This window comes from Neophocaena asiaeorientalis, unplaced genomic scaffold, assembly GCF_003031525.2.
Source record: "Neophocaena asiaeorientalis asiaeorientalis breed wild unplaced genomic scaffold, Neophocaena_asiaeorientalis_V1.1 scaffold55, whole genome shotgun sequence".
In the NCBI taxonomy this organism is placed as follows: domain Eukaryota; kingdom Metazoa; phylum Chordata; class Mammalia; order Artiodactyla; family Phocoenidae; genus Neophocaena; species Neophocaena asiaeorientalis.
The window spans coordinates 7,758,498-7,781,163 of NW_020175684.1; the positions used below are offsets into that span (position 1 = coordinate 7,758,498).

A 22,666-nucleotide genomic window follows, 5' to 3' on the forward strand; every position below is an offset into this window, starting at 1 on the left:
CTGCCGGGGCCCCCGCCGCCGCCGCCGCCGCCGTCTCCTGTGGCCCCGCGCTCGAGCTGCTCAGGGTGCTCTCTCCTACCGCTGCCGAGGAAACTGACGGAGCAGCAGCGCGGCGGCGGGGCTCGGAGCCCGGCGAGTCAGCTGATCCGGCCCAGCCCGCTCGGCACCCGAGAGAGACCCCTAGCGGAGCCGCCGGGGAGCTGCGCCCGCTCGGCCGGGAGGGGCCCGCGCCCCCGGCGCCCACAGGTGCGGCGACCCCGGCTCTCCCGGTTCCCCAAGCGCCTCCCCGGCCGCCTGCCACCTGAACCCCGCGAGCAGTAGGAGGGAGAGTCTGGGGCCGGGAGAGGGACGGCGGAGGATCAGGGAAAGGTGAGTCCTAGGACGTCTGGGATGCAGAAAAGTCGAGAGCGCTCCGCGCCGTTCCCCGTGAGCTTGACTCATCCGACCCCGCAGGCCTCTCGGGGGTATCGTATAAAGGGCTGCTGCTGGGGTGCGTTTTTATCCGCATTTCGCTTTTTGTCTCGGTTTGAAGAGGTGGGGGAGGCGTTTCTGGAAGAGAATGTGAACAAGACAAGCTTAAAGGAAATAGGATTTCTTTACTTGTAAAGGGAGCAAAAGCCTCATTTTTTTCCCGTCAAAAGAAACCACGAGTAACCTGGAATTTCTATCTTTAGACCGAACCGAAGGAGAAAGGCGCTGGACCTGGAGAAGAAGCAGTGACCTATTTACTTCTCCTTGAAAGAAGGTTTTTTTTTTAAAAAAAAAAAACAAAAACTTTTTTTGGTTTATTTTTTGTTTTGAGAAGGGGACGGTCATCTGAGTTTTTGTTGTTGTTTTTAATCAGGCAGGGATGTAACATCATCTGAGATGTGGGTGAAGTGAAGTTAGGAGGGGAAGGGTCTGGAAAGATGATTCCCTTTAGACCCCCATACCTCAGAACTTCTGACCTCAAACTCTGTCCTTGTTCTTCCTCGTGTCTGTCCTAAATTACAGAAATCAGCCTTCTGGGAAGCCACTTTCTCCTAGGTTAAATACAAGCCATCCAATGCCGGGTTAGTATCCAGTGAGTCTAGAATGGGCTAGAACTGCCCAGATACATCTGCTCTTGACCTGAAGGAGCATCAGCCACAAGGCACAGTCCAGAGTGGGGCTGGTGGGAGGGAAGGAAGCCACGGACTTCAGATGTGGGATCTTGGCTCAGCCAGGAGGATGCTGGCTTCTTTCCCAAGAAATCAGTATTTCTCTGCCAGCTCCCCTAGGTGTTGTCTTCTGTCTTTACTTACCAGGCATCCAAGCCTGACCCGTGGATTACTTTTTCCCCTTAATGACCTCTGAATGTCCTCAACAAATAATGATAAATATTTGTTACCGCGAGTCATTTGTTTACATGCTTTATGTCATTCACTTCCCATGAATGTCAATGAGGCCCTTACTGTTTTTATTTCCATTTATAAGTTAGGAAGCTGACACTAAGGATCTCCTTCCTAATCTGACAGCAAGTAAGTAACAAAAAGTTGAGACTGCAGGAGAGAAAAGCACCAGTGACAGCAAAACCCAGCTGCTTCCAAACACGTTCACCCACCACTACAATTCTGTCTGTCCCAGGTTTATAGGAACAATTGAAGGCATCTGAATGCAAATAGGAGTATGACTCAAAAATGTGGAGGGGACAGGATCAGCTCCAAAATTTGCAGGGTCCAGTGCAAAACGAAAAGGTGGGACCTTTTGTTCCAAAATTAAGAATTTTAAGATGGCAACAGCAGAATGTTCAACCAAGCACAGGGCCCTCCTGAGCACAGGACCCTGTGTGACCCAACAGATTGCATGCCCATGGAACCAGGCCTGGGAAGGAGGAAGCAATTTTTAAGAGTAAGGGACTTTCACTGAGCACAAAATTCAAAAATATAGAGGTGAGGTTATAACGATGAAAATACAAGTCCTTAGATTTGGCATTTTCCCTTCCCACTGTTGAAACATGCCTCTCCTCACCCATCCCTGGAAAAGATGTTCCCTAGGGGAAGATGACTAGCTGCTGACTGTGTCAGAATGAATGGACGTTCTTTACTTTTTCTCCCATTTCATCACCACTCAGAGATCCTGATGGCTTTTACTTTTCAGCCACTGTCTCTGTTCTGCGCTTTATGCTCTTTCCTGCCCTGAGGTATCTTCAGGAACCTCTGAGCAGTAAATACAAGAACATCTCTAGTTAGAACTATAAGCGCTGGGACAGGCACTGACCACCCATTGGCTGGAATCTTCACCACATTCCCAGCCTGGCCTCAAATGTCTCAGCTTGGGGGACATTCACTAGCTCTTCCAACAATGCATTCTGTCTTTGGGCTGCTCTGGTCACTAGAAAGTTCTTACCCCACTTAAAGCCCACTTCCCTTTCCTTTACCGTCCCACTCAGATGTCCTTGTTACACCTCTGTGACCAAGCCAAGCCAGTCTTTTCCACACCACAGATTGTCACATAAATAAAACCAGCAGTTTTCATGCTGCTTCTGCCTCAGCGTCCTGTCTCCACTTCCCTCAACAGGTGTGTAGATGGCACAATGGCACCTGTTTCTGGTTCCTTCTGCACTCTTCTAAATGTGTTCCGGTTTGTGTCTTTTCACAGTTCTCCAAGGGTGCTGTGGCCACTGCAGCATGGAGGAGCCTGTTGCCCACCTCAGCCTGTGGGTGAGTGTTGCGTTGCATTGGGTGGACTCAGATTGGTCACATTTGCTCCCAAATCTCTCGTCTGTTTTATGCAGAGTGCTGCTGAGTTGCATCTCTGTCATCTTGCGTTTAAGGTGTTATCTGTGCCCTGCAGATATCACTGAAAGCAATCTTTTATTATTAAGGTATAGTAGATGTGCAATATTATATGTTTCAGGTGTACAGTATAGTGATTCATAATTTGTAAAGGTGGTTATACTCCATTTATAGTTATTATAAAATATTGGCTGTATTCCCTGTGTTGTACAATATATCCCTGTAGCTTATTTATTTTTATCTAGTAGTTTGTTCTTCTTAATCCCCTACCCTATCTTGCCCCTCCCTCTTTTCCTCTCCCCACTGGTAACCACTAGTTTGTTCTCTTTATGTGTGAGTCTGTTTCTTTTTTGTTACATTCACTGGTTTGTTTTACTTTTTAGATTCCACATATGGGTGATATCATAAAGTATTTGTCTTTCTCTGTCTGACTTATTTCACTTAGCATAATACCCTTCAAGTCCATCCATGTTGTTGCAAATGGCAAAATTTCTTTCTTTTTTATGGCTGAGTAATATTCCATTCTGTGTATATACCACATCTTCTTTATCCATTCATCTGTTGATGGACACTTAGGTGGCTTCCATATCTTGGCAATTGTAAATAATGCTTCTATGAATGTTGGGGTGTGTGTATCTTTTTGAATTAGTGTTTTCAGTTTTTTTGGATATATACTCAGGTGTGGAATTGCTGGATCATATGGTAGTTCTATTTTTAGTTTTTTGTGAAACCTCCATAGTACTGTTCTCCACAGTGGCTGCACCAGTTTACTTCCCACCAACAGTGTACAAGGGTTCCATTTTCTCCACATCCTTGCCAACACTTGTTATTTGTATTCTTTTTGATGGCAATCATTCTGCCAGGTGTGAGGTAATATCTCATTGTGGTTTTAATTTGCATTTCTCTGTTAACTAACGATGTTGAACATCTTTTCTTGTGCCTTTTGGCCATCTGCATGTCTTCTTTGGAAATGTGTCTGTTCAGGTCTTCTGCCCATTTTTTAATCAGATCATCTGTTTTTTTGATGTTGAGTTGTATAAACTATTTATATATTTTGGATATTAACCCCTTATTGATCATGTCATTCACAAATACTTTCTCCCATTCTGTGGGTATGTGTCTTTATGTTTTGTCAGTGGTTTCCTTTGCTGTGCAAAAGCCTTAAACTTAATTAGGTCCCATCGTTTATTTTTGCTTTTATTTCCTTTGCTTTAGGAGACAGATCCGAAAAAATATTGCTACAATTTATGTCAAAGAGTGTTCCGCCTATGTTTTCTACTAGGAGTTTTGCAGTTTCCACCAAAAGCAATCTTAATCTGAGCCAGGAGGTGGGCCCTGTATTAGTCTGCTAGGGTTATCATAACAAAGTATCACAGTCTGGGTGGCTTAAACAACAGAAAATTATTTTCTTGTAGTTCCGGAAGCGAGAAGTCCATGATCAAAGTTTCCATAAGGTTGATTTCCTCTGGGGCCTCTCTCCTTTGCTTGTAAATGGTCATATTCTCCCTGTGTCTTCACATGGTCTTCTCTCTGTGTATATCTGTGTGTTAATTCCATCTTCTAAGGATACCAGTCATATTGGAGTAGGGCCCACCCTAAAGACATCATTTTAACTTAATTACCTCTTTAGAGACCCTATCTCCAATTATAGTCATTTTCTGAGGTACTGGGGGTTAGGACTTCAATATATGAATTTGGGGCAAGGGGAGGGGCACACAATTCATTCTATAACAGGTGCTCATTTAGAGCAGCTAGGACTTGTTCTATCATCCTGTCACTAATCTTTGACATTTATTACCAATGATCAGTGGTTCTTCTGCCCTTTTCAATTGGAAGATCATTCAGCTCAACAGAAAAAAGTAGAAATTTAGTGGACTTCCCTTGTGGTCTAGTGGTTAAGACTGTGCTTCCAATGCAGGGGGCACGGGTTTGATCCCTGGTCAGGGAACTAAGATCCCACATGCTACTGCAGCTCAACCAAAAAAAAAAAGGAAGAATTCTGCCTTTTCTCCCTCCCATGCTGCATCATGATCCCCAGCAGCTACCTTAACCAAGATCATCTGGTTCTGAAAGTAAATAAAACGTTCTTTTACATTTTTCCTTAGATATTGTTATCAAAGCCTAAGTTTATAATGACAATTAAAATCTATATTAGTTTGCCAGAGCTGCCATAACAAAATACCACGGACTGGGTGGCTTAAGCAACATAAATTTCTTTTCTCACAGTTCCAGAAGGTAGAAGTCCATCGAGGTGCTTGCAGGGTTGGATTCTGAGGCCTCTCTCCGTGGCTTACTTATGGCCACTCTCTTGCTGTGTCCCCACTGGGTTTTTCCTCTATGCCCACACATGCTTGGTGTCTCTTTCTATATGTCCTAATAACCTCTTCTTATAAGGACATTGGTCAGATTGGATTAGGGTTCCACTCCAATGACCTGATTTTAAGTTAAGTATCCCTTTAAAGCCCTATATCCCTCATACAGTCACGTTCTAAGGTCCTGGGAACTAGGATTCAACATATGAATTTGGGGGGAACACAATTCAGTCCGTGTCAGAACCCCTAACATTATCCTCACATTTAAGCTACTCTCCTATCTGTTCTTGAGAGTGTATTCCTGCCACCTTTTATTCACGTCCTTTCGAAACCAGCCTGCTTCCTAGGTAACCAGAGTGGTTTCTTTAGCTGCCTCCTGGTTGAATATTTGGATAACTTGGTCACTCCGGACTTCCAATAGTGTTATAAATCATGGTACCTTCTAGAGAGGTGCTGCCTTGCTGAGTATTAGCTGTGATGGCAGATACTGTGACATATTTGAGCATTTCACATGCTTCACAGCCTGTCTTCCCTTCTAGAAATTCATGCCAGTTCCTCTCTGTGGACAGAACAGAAGTGGATCTTGAGTTGCATTCTCTCTCTTCTCTTTTTACCTTCTCTGAGATGGAGGGAATTATATATTTCTTTATCTTGACTACAGCCTTCAATATCCACAGACGTCTAAACTGTACATGGCATTCAAGCTTTTCATGATAAAATTCTTTCTCACAATAATGGGTACAGTTTTCACATAATAAGATTTTCTTTCTTTTTAATAAACAGACATAAAGAAAATTTTAAATGAATAATTAACCCTTAACATACCTGTATTTAACTGCACATAGCTAACGTACCTTCACCTATACAGAAGATGCAACATTTTATTTGCCCTGTTTCGTAAGTTACTGCTTCATTCATGGGTCTTTACTTCACTAATGCACCTGTGAAGTGTTCATATATCTTCAAACAATACAACACCTTAAAAATTAGTCCTCTGCAATCACTACACAAAACTACTTCAGAGACAGCCTTCAGATTCAAATAAGAGATCGTTTAGAAATAAGTGTATTTCAGTAGTAACTCTATGGAACAATAATATTAAATGTTTAACCAGAGACCACTATTGGCAGCTGGTTTACATAACTTGTTTGAAGAATGATGGTAATTCCAAAGTTGCCGCAAGGACTCATTTAAAAGAATATTCCTATATTTTATGGAATAACAAGAGTGGAGAAAAAAGTAGACCATACATGCCAATCCCAGAGGTAAAAAGTGAGAAAATCAATCCAGTAGCAGGGAGATTTAATGGAGACCATACAGACATTACACCGGTTTGCTTCTTTAGAGAACTTTAGTAATAGAGCAGCAGTATGCGATGGTGTAAAGGACTCAGGCTTTGAGAAACCTTGACTACTACATCTCAGTTTTGGATATAGTTGAGGAACCTATCAGAGCCTTAGTTTCTAAAAATGCATCCGCTCATCAAGTTGTGTGACAAACTGAGAAGGTGGCCAGCACAGTGCTTAGTTTATAATAGAAGTCAGTTCTTTTTTTTTTTTTTTTTTAGGCTTATGGGCCTAGCCGCTCCATGGCATGTGGGATCTTCCCGGACTGGGGCACGAACCCGTGTCCCCTGCATCGGCAGGCGGACTCTCAACCACTGCGCCACCAGGGAAGCCCAGTTCTCTTTTCTTGAGAGAGCAGTTCACTTGAGTGACCGGGACAGTCCTGACTTTGACGTTGCTAGGGGCTGTCAGTGAGCGCAGTGACTGTCAACCCAGTGTTACTTAGGTGGATCCCCAAGTAATGTGTTGCTAATAAAAGTTCCATATTTGTGAGTGATTTACTTTTTTGACACAGAAAGGAGAGCAGACTCAAGGTTACTCTTTTATCAGGCTGGTCATTTGTATTCCAATAATGTAGGCTTAGGCAATATGCTAAGAATTAGGAGAAACCTTCACCACTCCCAAGGGCATGTGCCAGGTACGTGAAAGACAGGCATCCTGTCTGCAGGTGGCACAGTGCTTGGAAAGGCTGCCTGCCAGAGGTGCTGAGAGGACTAAATGGGGCTGGCCACCTCCTGCAGGATGGAGGACCATATCATGTGATCAAGAAGAGTCACTCCCCAGAGCAGCCGCTGGAAGTCACAGCTCTCCGTAGGATTGCTGTGGCCTGTGTCATTCAACATTGGTGACAAACATTGAGGCTCAGGGCTGTTATGCTCTAAGGCAACTAGACCTCTTTGTCTCCATACATCATGCCTAGGGATTATCCTTCATGGTTTCCTTTTTAAAGAGAGAGAAGTTCTAGAGTCTTTGATGAGTTAAGGCTGTAGCCAGAGAAGTGTTACCTAAACCAAAAATGATTGGGAAGATTCCAGGCAGATAAAACTTGAGTATTCCTGAACACATTTTCTAAATAAACAATATCCTGAATGACAAAACAAGCACGCAAACTGGGCTTCCCTGGTGGCGCAGTGGTTGAGAATCTGCCTGCTAATGCAGGGGACACGGGTTCGAGCCCTGGTCTGGGAGGATCCCACATGCTGTGGAGCAACTGGGCCCGTGAGCCACAACTACTGAGCCTGCGCGTCTGGAGCCTGTACTCTGCAACAAGAGAGGCCGCAATAGTGAGAGGCCCGCGCACCGTGATGAAGAGTGGCCCCCGCTTGCCACAACTAGAGAAAACCCACGCACAGAAACGAAGACCCAACACAGCAAAAATAAATTAATTAATTAATAAATTGTAAAAAAAAAAACACACACACAAACCAACTACCAAATAAATAAAAGCTTCACAGTCATTTGTCCCTAAGTAAACACCCCAACTTTGCTATATCCAACTTTGCTATATCCCTCAATTAATATTTTCTGTCCTATGTGTAATTTATTGCAGTTAAACTGGAATAAATATAACTCCTAGGAATGAAAGTGTTTGGTATTGGTGGATCAATCAAAATTTTTTACACTTCCACTGTGGATGGAGTAAAATACTGATACATTCACTCCCCTTAAAGAGCTTATGTTTATGTGAGAAAAATATCCGGGGGAATAAAAGCCATAGTGAATGGTGACTGTATTTAACAATACTGTACTATGTATTTGAAAGTTGCTGTGAGAGTAGATCTTAAAAGTTCTCATCACAAGAAAAAAAAAATTGTAACTATGGTGGTGAGGGATATTAACTTATTGTGGCGATCATTTCACAATATATCTGTATATCAGATCATTCTTATACACTTAAAACTAATACAATATGTCAATTACCTCAATTAAAAAAATTTTTTTAAATAGTGAAAACCATACATCAGTAAGTACAACTTGAGTGTATATATATGAATTCATCAGTAAAAAAGTAGAATCATAGACCTGTAGTATTGGAAAGGGTTAATATGGGACATCAGGAAGAGGTTTTATTTTTTTTGCATGGGATTTGATATCACCATAAAAAGGGAAGAAAAAGGGGCAAGAAGGAGAATGTCTTAAGGAAGGGTTATGCGAATACATCAAGAGTGTTCCTGATGGGGCTGTAGGGAGGTGTTCATGTTTGGGGAGCTGGGGAACTGCGGTCAGATGGACTGGACTTCGGTAGGCTGCTTGCTGCTCACTACAGGTTTCCTCATCAATCGGACATATCCTCACATTTCTAGAGAAAGGTCTGTCAGTGGGGAAGTGGTAGGGTAATTTGGAGGATGAAAACGTTGCAGTTGGGAAAAGCGAGAAGGGAATGCCAGATGTTCCAGGTGTGACCATAAAAAGTATGTGAGGACATCATGGTAGGACACTTTATGACTGATAAGACGTCAGGATTACTGTGTGCCAAGCTGGGGACTTTACACGCAGGATCTCAGGGAATACTTGTCAGTTGTGTTGGGGTGACCCTCCATGTCACAAATAAGGAAGTGAGAGGGATTCAATCAGCCAAAGAGGGATGGAAGAGGGAGACACCTGCTCTGTCTTACCTGGACATCACTGATGATGGGTTTTTTTTTAATGAGGGAAATAATAAATTAGATTCTTTGTGTGTTTATTTGTATTTAGGGGTCAGAAGTACGTACAGTAAGAAGTACCTGAAGTGTGACAAATAAAAACAAGGGAAGGCGAGTGAGAGATGAACACTGGAGGTGTGACTGTGGCTGTTGTCTGTGATAATTGATGATTTGTCCCCAGCCGATGAGCTGTTGATGATTCAGATGAAGTTAAAAAAAGAAGATACGTTTTTGTGTTTACTTATAAGAACCAAACAGTCACTTGGAGGTTTACTGTTTGTGAGATGAACCCTAGATACCCCTGTAAATGCAGTGTGAGAAAGAAGTGAACTATATTTCTATCTCGAGATTATTTTCCAATACAGGAATGCCTTGGAATAGTCCTTTCTGAAAAATGAAGAGTAGTATCACCTAGCACAGTTTCCAAATTGTGTACCGTGGAACCCTAGTACAGCAGCATGTTACTATTTGTTGCGTTCATACAGGAAAAGAGTCTGTAATCAAATAAGTTTGAGAAATAAGCAGTTAAATAAAATGAAGCAAATATCTTTTCTTTAGAATGCCTACAACCGTTTACAATGCTGCTTTGCATTTTGAATTTTAAAGAGGGTATCTTCTAATGCTGAATCCCCCCCCTCCCCTGCTTTTGTTTTGTTTGCTGCGTGGACTCCTGGTACCAGTGTTGCACAAAGCAAGTTTTAGGGAACTCTGCTTTGAAGGCATTCTAATAGACTCTCGGATTTTTTTTTTATTTATACCCTTGCAAAAATGAAAGTTTATAGTGTACATTTTCACCAAAGCAGATGGGTTCTTTCCCCTGAAAGGTGTTTCCACACATGACCTTGAAGATAAATTAATAAAGGAAAAAAAAAAGTAGAAATATTAGGCTGACAGACGTTTTAAAGTAGGGCATAACAGATGCCATAAAAAGCATTCTGAAAGTTTAAAGTAGGAGTTAAAATGTGTGTTATATGGAAGATACCGGATTAGAGTCTTTGAATATTTATAATACAAATGTGCAAGTATATGACCAGCTTCTTCCCAGTTTGGGAGAGAAATGGGACAGAATCCAATTCACGTGTGAGACTGCTTCTCTGTAAATTTTCTTACGTGAAAAGGAGGAGGTATTGCTAAGTTTACAAAGGTAAGGCTCAGGATAAGACTTGAGTTGACTGCACTGCCTTTAATCTTTCGGGATATGGGCCCTTAAGAATTGTCTAGGACCTCTAAGGAGAGTTGAAGGAGACAGCTACTGGATTAATTTTAAGAAGCTTTTGCTGAAATTTCTCCTAAAGTATACATGGAAAGCAAAGGCATAAGGAGATACAGAACTCTCTGGGTCAAAAAAATAAATCTGAACTTCCATCGTTTTTCTCTGTTAGTCTTTACTGAAAAATTCATTTACCATTAATGGTGTCAAGGGGCCTGTCAGCCCTCATTATTGTACCAAAAAGAAGAATAAGGAAAAGGCTTAGGGAGCCCAGTCTGAAAAGGAATGTTGTCATTTCTGTTTTTCAACTCTCAGCAAAAACAGGTTCTGTTATCTAAACCTCATGGGACCAAGGGTCCAAATAATCCACCTTGTTCTGGTGAGTTTGTGAAGCCTGGGAAGAGATACTGATGAAATAAAAAGGGAAACCAGGCAGGTCTGCTTTCTTTCACAGAGGAAGAGTAAAATAAGATGGAAATAAATGGGGACAATGGTGAAAACACAGATCTTGGTCTCAGATAATTCTAGAGTTGGAGCATCTACCCTGGATTAAATCTTGGAAAATATAAAATTTGGGGCCTACGTAAGAAAACAGGTCACAGATTTGCTTAAAGTCCATTGTACCATTTCAATCCTAACTACTTGGAAGCTACTGGGAATTTTTTTTAAAAATCAGATTTGGTCAACAATGCTTGGTACTTTTCCACCGAAATCTCTAAAGAGCCCCCAAAGCCACGTGCAGGGCGTGCCTAGCAGAAGGTAGACCAAGATGTTAGATACGGAGCTGGAATAACTCAAGTCTTTACTGCTGCCTTATTAGTCTCAGATCAACACCTGGGAAACATCCACAAGAGATGTTTTTCAGTCAAGATGAAGCAGCTCAGGCAAGCACAGCAATGCGCATTCACTCACAGGCTTACTTCTGTTTGGAATTAGTCTTCAGTGATAATCGTTCCATGTATGACTGAGTCTCCAGGAACCACAGCACAGCACACCCCAGTGCTTTATTAGTCCCTTGGGAGTGAGAAGCAGTTTTCTGTATAAGTAGCAGTTTCATCCCGATTTTTCAAGCTTGGAGCTCCCTCACCTTTCACATCCTTGAAGAGATGTTGGATGACTAGCCCAGAAGAACTTGTTCTCTCATTTCTGAATTCCTCTGGTAAGAATGAATTTGATTTAACATGATTTTCCTTCAATCCAAACGTGCCAGGGTGCCTCGTCCCCCTCCCATGATACCCTGTGACTGTCTTTCATCACAACTCTCTACCAGTTTTTAAGATTTGAAAAAGAACCTAGAATTACAGTGTTTAGAACAGAAGGGACGTAGTACTCATCTAGGCCAAGCCTTTATTTATTCATTCATTTTTATATGCAAATTATTTTTTAAATTTTTATTTTAAATATTGGACTATAGTCTGTTTACACAGTTGTGTTATTTTCAGGTGTACAGCAAAGTGATTCAGTTATACATATACATATATCTATTCTTTATTTTTTTTGTGTGGTACGCGGGCCTCTCACTGTTGGCGACATCTCCCGTTGCAGAGCACAGGCTCTGGACGCGCAGACTCAGCGGCCATGGCTCACGGACCCAGCAGCTCCGCGGCATGTGGGCTCTTACCGGACCAGGGCACGAACCCGTGTCCCCTGCATCGGCAGGTGGACTCTCAACCACTGCGCCACCAGGGAAGCCCCATATATCTATTCTTTTTCAAATTCTTTTCCCATTTAGGTTATTACAGGATACTGAGCAGAGTTCCCTGTGCTATACATCAGGTCCTTGTTAGTTATCGGTTTTAAATACAGTAGTGTGTATATGTCGGTCCTAATTTGTACCAAACTCCTAATTTGTACCTCCCCACACCTTTCCCCTTTGGTAACCATAAGTTTGTTTTCTATGTCTGTGGGTGTATTTCTGTTTTGTAAATAAGTTCATAGGTATCATTTTTTTTAGATTCCCCATATAAGAGGTATCATGGTATTTGTCTTTCTCTGTCTGACTTACTTCACACTGCACCACCAGGGAGGCCCTATTTCATTCTTTTTAATGGCTGAGTAATATTCCATTGTGTATATGTACCCAAGCCTTCAATTTAGTGCGGACTTACCAGTGACCCAGAGAAGTGAAGTATCTTGCCTACAGTCATGTGACAATTTATTGGCAAAGCTTGGCCCTCGTCTCCCTGATTTCCCATTCTCATTTTATCTTGTGATACTTCCCAGACCTGGCAATCTCACCAGACCCAAGTCATGAAAACAGTCGGACACTGAGACCAGCCATACTTTGTGAAGTGGTGATGTTTTTCCTCATCTAAAGTTGATTTATCTTTCTAGAATCTTGGAGTTGGAACCCAACTTAAAAAATCACCTGTTTGATCCACTCGTGAACACAGGTATCTTGCCTGCAATATTCTTGAGGTAATTACTTGGTTTCTGGTAATTACTTGGTTAAGTAAAATAAGGTTTCTGCTTCCTTATTTTCTATGATTGGGAGCCATCTTCTGGAAGCATAAATGTTTCACTGGAATTTTTTTTTGTTGTCATATTGAGCTAAAATTTACCTTCTCTTCAGTTCTATCAGTTGGTCCCAACTTGGCCAAGTGGAGGAATGCTAAATGCAAAGAGTGAGTTCGGGGTCATCCACAGGACACTCCTTCAGAAGTTTTAGGTCATTTATCCCCAGTGTTCCCTTAGGCCTCTCTTCTCTTTTCTAATCAAAACATTTGATTTTCTGAACAGTGGCTTATAGGATTTCATTGCCAGATCCCTTATGATGCTGAACTTTGGAGGTATTCCTTTCTGCAAATGAATATATTTTATTTATTGATTCATTCAGCAAATACTTAATGAGTACCTATTAAGTGGAGGGAGATCAAAGAAAAACAAGCAGGTAAATAAGAAAATATATAGTGTGGTAAATAATAATACAGGCTCTGGAGACAAATTAAGCAGAATCAAGGGGAGATGGAGAATCTGTGTGTAGTTAGGAGGTCTGAGGCTTGGTATAGGAATAACCTCACTGATAAGGTGACATTCATGTGCACATGGAAAGGAATTGAGAGAAGAGGAGGGCTTGCAACTGTTTAGAGGCAAGAGGATTCAAACATGAAGAATAGCTCCTGAAGCAGGAATAAGCCTGACTGTTGGAAAAGCAGCAGGATGACTCTTGAGGCCCTAATGTAGAGAATGAGGGAGGATAGTGGTAGGAGGTGAGGTCACAGAGGTTGTTACAGGCTGAATTGTGTCCCTACTCGCTAAAAATTCATATTATGAAGTCCTAAGCCCCAGTACCTCTGAATATGACTGTATATGGAGATAGGGTCTTTAAAGAGGTAATTAAGTTAAAATGAAGTTTTTAGGGTGGGTCCTAGTCCTATATGACTGATATCTTTATATAAAGAGGAGGTTAGGACACGGACGCACACAGATGGAAAACCATGTGAGGACACTAGGAGAAGGTGGCCATCTAGAAACCAAGGAGACAGGCCTCAGAAGAAACCAACCCTGGGGACCCTTTGATCTTGGATTTCTAGCCTCCAGAACTATGAGAAAATAAATTTCTGTTGTTTAAGCCACCCAGTCTGTGGTGCTTTGTTATGGCAGCCCTAGCATACTAATACAGAGGTGAAAAGGGCCAGATAAGGTAGGACCTTGAAAGCCATTGTAAGTACTTTGAGTGCAACAGGAGCCAATTTGAGGCTTTGCAGAGAGTAAGGGCGTGATTTGTCTCCTGTTTTAAAGGGATCACTCTGGCTTCTGTATTGAAAGTTGTCTATAGCGAGGCAACGGCAGAGGAAGGAAAGTCAGGTAGGAAGTTATTGCAAAAATTTATATGAGGGTGGGAGGTGGTAATATGAGAGAAGTTTTGGAATATATTTTGAAGTTTGAGCCAAGCTGATTTTCTCATGGATTGCATTTGTGATGTGAAAGAGAAAAGACTCCAGGATGACCCAAAGCTTTTGTCCAAAGAAATGGGAAGAATGGGGTTAACGTGCACAGAGATAGGAAAGACTGTAGGAGTAGCAAGTTTTAGAGGGAGGACAGGTGTTAATGGGGAAGTCCAGGAGTTTAATTTTGGACACATTAAATATAAGGTATTTAGAGTAAATACGGCACCAAGTGTTGGTGGAATAGGGCTGACAACTAGAATTATGAACAAAAGCAGGGGTCTTTTGCCAGAGAGACTGACCTGGAAGTATGCTATTGCTTGCTCAGCTAGAGCAAGAATTTAAAAGCTCCCTCTTCAGGCAGACGACCTGAGTGGTCTCAGACCCAGGAGAACTCTGTCATCGTGCAGGCCATTAGGGCAGGATTTTAAACAGGAGTCTCATATCGCCGTTCGACACTGGAACACCAGATTGTGTTGTCTTTATCAGACAGTCTGTTCTCTCCTTCTTTATTCTCTCTCTTATACTGGTTTTATGTATTTCTCTCCACCACACTAGACTTCGAGGACACAAATTGGTGAATAGAGCACAGATCTTGTAAATCACACATGTACCTTACACCTGGCTCTGTCAGTTCCCACATAGTGACACCATGGCAATTAGCTAAGCTCTGTCCCATATCTTCCTCTGTAAAATGAGGTAATACAACCTACTTCCTGGAGTTATGGTGAGGCTTAGAGATGACATATGCTAAGCGCTTGGCACATAATGGGCATGCAATAAATGCCGGTTTGGTACTGAAACTATGGATGTGGCTTGGACAGGGACTTTTATATGGTTCGGCTGCTTATACACAAAAGCAAAAAAGAAGAGTTCACCGTGCAGTAGCGGACTACAACAGGCTAAGTGTTAATGAGCTCTGACTGGGGCCTTGGAAATTGGCTGGGTAGAAATGAAGTCCTTAATATGGAACATCTTCAGCAAATGCCTGAAATGAAATGGATCTCGTTAACATACTGGGAGGATTCTTATGGGCAGCCTTTAGTCTGAGATGTTTTCAGCATTTTCTCTCTGTCTCTCTCCCCCCGCCTTCATTTTTATTTTTATTTTTTTATTATTATCTTTTTCTTGCAGTACACGGGCCTCTCACTGCTGTGGCCTCTCCCATTGCGGAGCACAGGCTCTGGGCGCGCAGGCTCAGCGGCCATGGCTCACGGGCTCGGCCACTTCACGGCATTTGGGATCTTCCCAGACCAGGGCACGAACCCGTGTCCCCTGCATCGGCAGGCGGACTCTCAACCACTGCGCCACCAGGGAAGCCCAATATCATCATTTCTTAGTTCCTCTTATAAAAACTGTCCATAACCTCTTATAGAAGCTTGTTGTTCACACTGCTTATTTATACATTGATATTTGTATTCATTAATCTCATTCATTCATTCATTCCATACAAATTTAGTAAGCACCTACACTCAATCATTATACTATACTTAATTGATATAAAGATAAGACACGCACTGCTCTTTGGAGAGAAATATACAAAAATAGGTTGTTTTAATACACTGTGGTATTGACGAGATGTTCCTAACCCATTTTGGGGTTCCTGGGGAAGGCTTCCTGAAAGGTGAAAATGTACAGCATGGATATAGAGACAGGCCAGGGTAAGGTGGGGAACTTTCTAGGAAGAGGGAACAGTGAAAGGAGATACAGAAATAAGAAATATCATGGTACAAGTAGTTTAGTATTGCTGGATCATAAAGTGCGTCTGAGATAAAGAATCTTCACAGGGAAAATATAATTACTTAATATGTAGCCTGCCAGTGGGAATGAATGATTATGCAGTAATTTACACCTGCCCGATAAATAGCTGTGTGACATAAGATAAGCCATTAACATCTCTGTGCCTCATTTGTTATCAAATGTTGAGTGGGAAACAGATTTCATGAATATCTCCTTTCTAAAGTGACACATAAATTGCTAAAAAGAAAGTCTTAAAGAACATTCTAATGTTGTCCCAAATACAGCCAAGTCCTGGAAAGATAGACCTATACGAGATAAAGGAGGTATGTCATAGATAAGATTCCAGATTAAACAGATTGAAGAACTCTGCAAAAAGGAAACAGATGAATTTCAGACCTGGCTTGGTGCCCCAGTTGTGCTGACTGCCTACAGAAGAAAATTCCCAAGCCCCAAATTCAAGTCTGCACTTATCCTTCCCAAACTCCACCCTCCATGATTCATGAAAAGGGCACAACTATTATCTGACCTCAAATCCTCTCCTAATACTTGTTTTGGAATTTTTGATGCACCTCTGCAGATTGTGGATTGTGAGCCTATGTAGCTATCCCATAGCATTCACAGTACTCATTTCTTCACAAAGTGGTTGCTGTGTTCTCCTGTGAAATTTGGCTATTCCTAGGTCTTCAAGATGATATATGGGGCTCTATCAGGGCCTGCATCACATTTTATTCTTATATGTATTGCTAGCAGTGGTCACTGGTTCCCCTTTTCCTTTTAGAAAGCTATACATTGTTATCTTTGACCTTCATTTGCTGCTTCTAGCTCAAGGCAGCTATACAACAAGCAAATAGAAGAGAAAGAGCCTGACACTCCAAGTGCCAAAGCAACACTTTAAGTTGGGTTTGTGCCAGCCTCCAGAGCCTTTGCCCTCATACTTTACTCCATATTGGTAAAGCAGCAAGGGAGACCAGGGGGTAACCTTGGTGCCCATATGTAACTGTCCCCAAACACAGGCTGTAAATGCACAGAAGCACAAGAAGGAAGGAGAAGGGCTGTTGCCAATTCTTCCATCCAGTTGGTCCACCTGAGAGGTAGTCTAGTCTTGCTTCTTTAATAGTCAATCCTTTGAAAGAGGAACAAGCAATCTATGGCATGGAAAATGAACAGGGAAGAAGGCATGATGAAACCTGCAAGACATTATATGTAAGGGGCATAGAAAGAAGAAATGGAGACACACTGTGCTATTAGAGAACAGGTGTCAATTAAGTAACTAAAGTCTATGGTTCCCAAGTTGCTCTAAGATCATATATTGCTCCTTGGGAAGGGCCATTGCTAAAGTGGGTCCATTGCCATTAATGAAGGGAGACCTTACCCTGGTGAAAGGAAAGCTCCCACCTGTGCTGGTAAATCTGCTGTTGACTTACGTGGCACAGAAGCTTCTGGAATTACTACCATTTGTGACATAAAAATTTGAGTCATTTAAATTTTTTTCTTTTATGAAATAAATATTTGCATAATCTAATGAAATTTGCACAGTAGCTATCATTCATGGAATGCAATTTCCAGCACTGAATTCCTAGGATAGGCTGCATTTGGAATTTAAAGTTTTATTACAAGCACCATTTAAGCTTTCTGTTTTCATCCGCTTTGTAATTTTTTAGTTGTCCAGTGGTGGGCTACCAAATCATTGCAATTTTATTCAGTAAAATGTCTACATATTGAAAACATAGTTCATGTATGTATTACTAAGACAATAAAACAACCACCAAGCCATAGGAAGTTCTTTTTTTGGGGGGGGGGTCAAATTAAATATCAGGAAGAAACCCTCTGGGAGGCTTGCATGCCCACACCCAGCTACTATGTGTGTTAGCTGCTAAAAGCCACAGCTGCTCCATTTGATAAAGAATTGACCTCCATAGATGGGACCCACCTTCCCGGATGTTGCCTGGAGGGAAAGAGCCTTCACTCCCAACCCGGAGCAGCACACACCCACTTGACCAATAAGGAAATATGAACGTCCAGCTCCTTTGCCTCAAGGTGGGACAATGTTTGTGGTGTCACTCTTGTTCCAAAACTATGGGATCAGGCTGAGACTAGACTTCAGCTGAAACCACATCTTTGCTTTGCTTTCCCCCTGTGTCCTATCCTGCTTCCTTCACTTCCTTACAAGTTTCTTCTGAAACACTCCCTCAAAGAATCAGTAACATAAGGATTCTTATCTCAGGCTCAGCTTCTTGGAAACTCAAACGAAGACTATGTGAAAACGCTCACTAGTCCCAAAGTAGGATAACTATTGAAAAATGTTAAAATAAAGTGATACAAACCATTTTCAGAAAAAGGACAATTACAAAGTAATAAAGGATATCCATTTAAATATATAAAAATATGCATTGATGTTTGGAATTTTCGACATGCAGTGACAGAGTAATGTGAAAATTGTATGCAATTATTGACATTCAATTAATAGAAGCATAGAAAGTCAAAGGTTAGCCATAGATGACTCCTGTCGAGAACAAATGTGTATGTCCATGAACCTGTATTTAATGGCCATAACCTTGTCAGCTACATCCAGTTTGACATGTACAGAAAGATATGTGATAATGGGATTGATTAATTCATTAGCATTATGAATCACTCAAAAACAGAATCTTTTAACACATTTTATTAAAGATTGACTAAAAACTGTTGGTTTGGAGAGGACGAAGATTACAAATGTTTTAAATTGGTTTCCCAAAGGGCAAGGAAATTGAAGCAATCGTTTTGACCCTAAATGATCAGGGATGGAATACACATCTCCCCTATGGTGTTGTGCTTGGGTGGCCAGTATGGCCAGAGGAGTTTATGTAAGTCCAGAAAAGCATGATACTGGGAAATGAACAGAAAGGGAAATGCTGAATGCTGAGCCAGGAACTGGACAAGAAGTTCTGTTCTTGTTTTTCAAAAGAAAAAGATGATAGATTTGAGATTGAGGATCATTCATTGATTGATTGAACCAGTATTTAGAGAGCACCTCTTCTGTGCTGGGGTTCTGTGCTCTTTGCTGTGGTTCTGTGCTTGTTGCTGTGGTTACAGACATGAAAAGGCAGAAATGACCTCCCAAGCCAAGTTTGCTGTGTTGTACTCATTCCTGGTCTGACTTCCATGCTTTTTGCAAATGATTTCTGGAGTTTACAGCCTCGTTCTACATTTGTGTGGTTTCCTAGGGCTTTCAAATATTTAACCATGTCTAAGCTTTTCCCAATTACCTTAAACTCTTCAGTTAATTCACATTCCAGAATTCTCATAGGGAAAAATGGTTCTCTCTCCCTGTGTCCCTAAAAAGCCCCAACCCTACAATTAAGATAATTTAATGGTGAATAGTGTTCATTAAATATTCTGTGTCTTAACTGTATTTCCCAGAGAAAATGAAAATGCTACTTATATCTCTGGGAGTTTTATGCTGAGTATTGGCATCCAAGTTGTAAAATTCTTCAAGATTTTTGGACCCAAGAATCCCCACTTGTGAGAGATCGGGCCATCTTGTGTCATGCATTAGAATTTAGTGTGTTAATTTATTTATACTATTCTATCCCTAATCCATCAGTATTTCAGTAATCACAGCAACTAGTATTTGTAGATATCTTTTCATTATATCTGGTTTGTCACAACTTTGAGTATTTTATTTAAGTAAATTAAATATCTTAACAGTATTCAGTTAGGATTCTGAATATGCAGCTAGAATGTAACCTTCTAAAGAACAGGAGTTTGTTCTATTTTGCTAAATAGCTTGTTATAGTTTGATGAATATTTTGACTAACTCTGGAGATGGATTGATGGGGCTAAATTTCCCAAGTACTTTAAAGAAAATTATTTATGATGGCTCTTTCATCTGTTAATGGAAGAGTGTTATCTTTCTCTCAGTGATTATAAGGATTTTTTATCTTATTTTTAGAATAGAAATATGTAAATAAAACTTGGACTTTGGGAACCAAGTACTTTGAATTTCCATAAATGACTCTCTTTTCATAAAACCATACTGTATGAGAACTCACACACTATTGTGCCTTAATTTAGTGTGTAAACAGATTCTTAATATAAGTTACCTTTATTGATGGAATCTTACTAGTGTGTTTGTGCCTGTGTCAACTTAATTCTCATAGAGCCTCTTGGGATTTATGGGTTGTTGGATTTTTTAAAATCCATTGGAAGCAAGTGGATTCTCAATATAAGAGTAGTACCTAGTTAAAAGAAAAGCAATATTTTATCTGATGTTACAAAGAGCTCTTCATTTTTAACATTCAATCTCTGAGAAAGTTAACTTGTGAGGAATAAATTATATTACTTAGCAACCTTCTATTCATTTCACCACATTGTTAAAAGCTTATATTCTGCAAATAATTCACATAATGAAACAATGGACATAAATTATATACATTAAGAAAGATTGAAAATTCAAATTGTTATAACCTGATTCGAAGGTCATTTGTTCTAAATCAGTACGTAGATTGTTAATTTCTAAGAAAATGAATTTCTAAGTAAATTTCTAAGAAAATGAATTTGTAAGTAAATTGTTAATTTATAAAAAAAACTTTGATAAGGTTTTATTTAGGGGTACCTTGAAGTAGCAAAGGTATGTTTTAGAGAAATTCTATATTTTATAGATTCCATTCACTGCTTCTACAATACATATATTTCTGCTATGTTTACTGATTGATTGGTATCCTATAAATAGTTTAAATTTTTAACATGGCTCATATTACTGGGGTTGGTCCTCAGGTGTGTATATCAGAAAGCAAAACACAGAGATGACTGAAATTGGGCAGGCTTTTATCACTCCTAAAAAGAATACATTTTCTTAGCAGGTGCAAAATTGAAACTATAAATTGAGACAACTCCGAAATAACAAGTTTGCATATTGTGGATAATTTCTGCAATATTGTAAAAAGTTTCTACAAATTTAAGACAAGATACTGATAATTTGTTAACATGTCTGAGGCCCTATGATAAACAAAAATCCATGAAAAACCACAACAAAAATACTGTGAGAAAATAAAAAAAATTAAGTTGGTTGCTTGCAATTTAATTAAGACAATATCTTTAATGAAAATGAAGAAGACAAGTTGAAAGGAACATTAGAAATTGTCTTGCTTGATATTCTAATTTTATAGGAGTGGAAACTGAGACATGCTGAGCTTTAGTGATTTATCCAAAGTCATGGTTAGATTGTTCCAGAGTCTGCTCCCGACTCTCTTCCAGTCCACTTTCACGCCTGCCACTGCTTCCTATGACAGAAGAACATGTGCCAGATAATTGTAATTGCTTAAGCAAAACCACTTGGAAAAACAGTGAACTGTAATCACACATAGGCCGAAACAACAGTATTTAGGAGAGGAAACACCATTCTGGAACATCCATCTCAGACTTGGCAAGCTGGAATGACAATCTGCAACTTTATTTTCACCACTTATCAATCACTGGTATAATGAGGCAAATGCTACCAGAGAAATTTAATTACCGAATCAAATTATTTAAAAATATATATACGTGTAAATCTTGTACAAAGGAAAGAGGTTGTGTTTTCTTCAACTATAAAATTCTCTCCTTCTTCCTTTTGATTTGATGTAAGTCAGTCAAATCTGTATGGAAATAATCCAGAGGGGGCAAAACAAGTCTAACAGATCTCATTTTGCAATACTATGAATCTAAATAGACCTATATTCTACTGAATGATTTTCCTCAACTTCTCCTTAGCAGTGGGTAGAGGGACAGATAATAGCTGAGTCTAATTAAATTTGTTCATTGAGTGCTTTCTAATTTTTTCCATTTCAGTATTTGTATCTTCCTTCTCTGACAGTGAATGGCTCCAATTACACTGAATATGTATACTTATTTGATCACTACATAACCAGGCTTCTATTGACCCTGCTATTCCCTGCTCTGCATGGAAGCTCTCCTCTCTCTCTTTGGCCTCTGACACCCCATGCCAGATCACCCTTCCATGAAGATGCTTCTTCACTCTTCTAGGCTATGACACTCTATGCTGGGTAGTGTTTCTACACAAATGTCCTTCTCACTTCAGTTTCTGGCATCCTGAGCTGGGCCATTCAGCTCTCCACACCCCAATCCCTGCTGGCCTGTTTGCCTACTTTGCTGAACCCTATGCCCTACTTACTGGATTTATGATTAAATTGTTCAAGAAGGAAAGGAAGAGAAAGGGAAAACAACTCATTAGATTTTAAAATTAAATGTCAAACTTCTAAAATATTTTAGTGACTCAGTATATTATTAAAGGAGAAGGATGGAGTATATTTCTGGAAAGTTTGGTGGGGTTTTTTTGGTATTAGTTTATAAAAATAGTGCTGGACAAAGACTAAGAAGACTAAGCTTTGCTCACAAAGTTAATTGCAGCATCTTGGAGAAGAAAGCCTTGATTGATAGCTTAAAGTTGATGGAGGTGAGTGACCAATACAATTTCTGCCACAGACAAAGCTTTAGGACCTAGTTCCCTTCCTTCAGTCAAGATTCACTTAATCATACTTTTTTACCCTTTGCAATGGTTACTTTTTCATTTCTCTGTTGCTGAGAAATGGTTCTGGATTTTGTGATTGCAAAGGACCTACTTTTCTGTACCATCAATGTTAATGCTCTTAAATAATATTTTTTGGACGTGTTAAGTCATTTAAGTCTTTATTTTTAAATTTCTAGGTCACAGAGTACCAAACACATTTTATATGAGGGATGGGGACCCAATTCCTCAAAATATAACTGGTAGTAAGACAAGAACATAACAAAGT

General features: G+C 40.5%; 1 protein-coding gene and 1 long non-coding RNA gene across 8 annotated transcripts in view; one reads left to right on the forward strand and one right to left on the reverse strand.

Annotated features, from left to right (window-relative positions):
- The window catches only part of APP (amyloid beta precursor protein), a 275,159-nt gene extending 275,072 nt beyond the window's left edge, over window positions 1-87 (reverse strand). For 2 of the 7 annotated variants that reach the window (XM_024732020.1, XM_024732018.1), the window contains exon 1: window positions 32-68. The gene's annotated coding sequence lies outside the window, so the exon portion shown is untranslated. Of the gene's footprint in view, window positions 1-31 lie in introns of all 7 variants that reach the window. The other 5 variants (XM_024732019.1, XM_024732016.1, XM_024732017.1 and 2 more) reach the window with 4 other exon arrangements.
- Window positions 88-230: 143 nt separating this feature from the next.
- LOC112390944 (uncharacterized) overlaps window positions 231-22,666 on the forward strand; it is a 128,517-nt gene continuing 106,081 nt past the window's right edge. The window contains exons 1-2 of the long non-coding RNA XR_003001369.1: window positions 231-369; window positions 2,620-2,681. This is a non-coding gene — a long non-coding RNA (uncharacterized LOC112390944). The remainder of the gene's footprint in view (window positions 370-2,619; window positions 2,682-22,666) is intronic.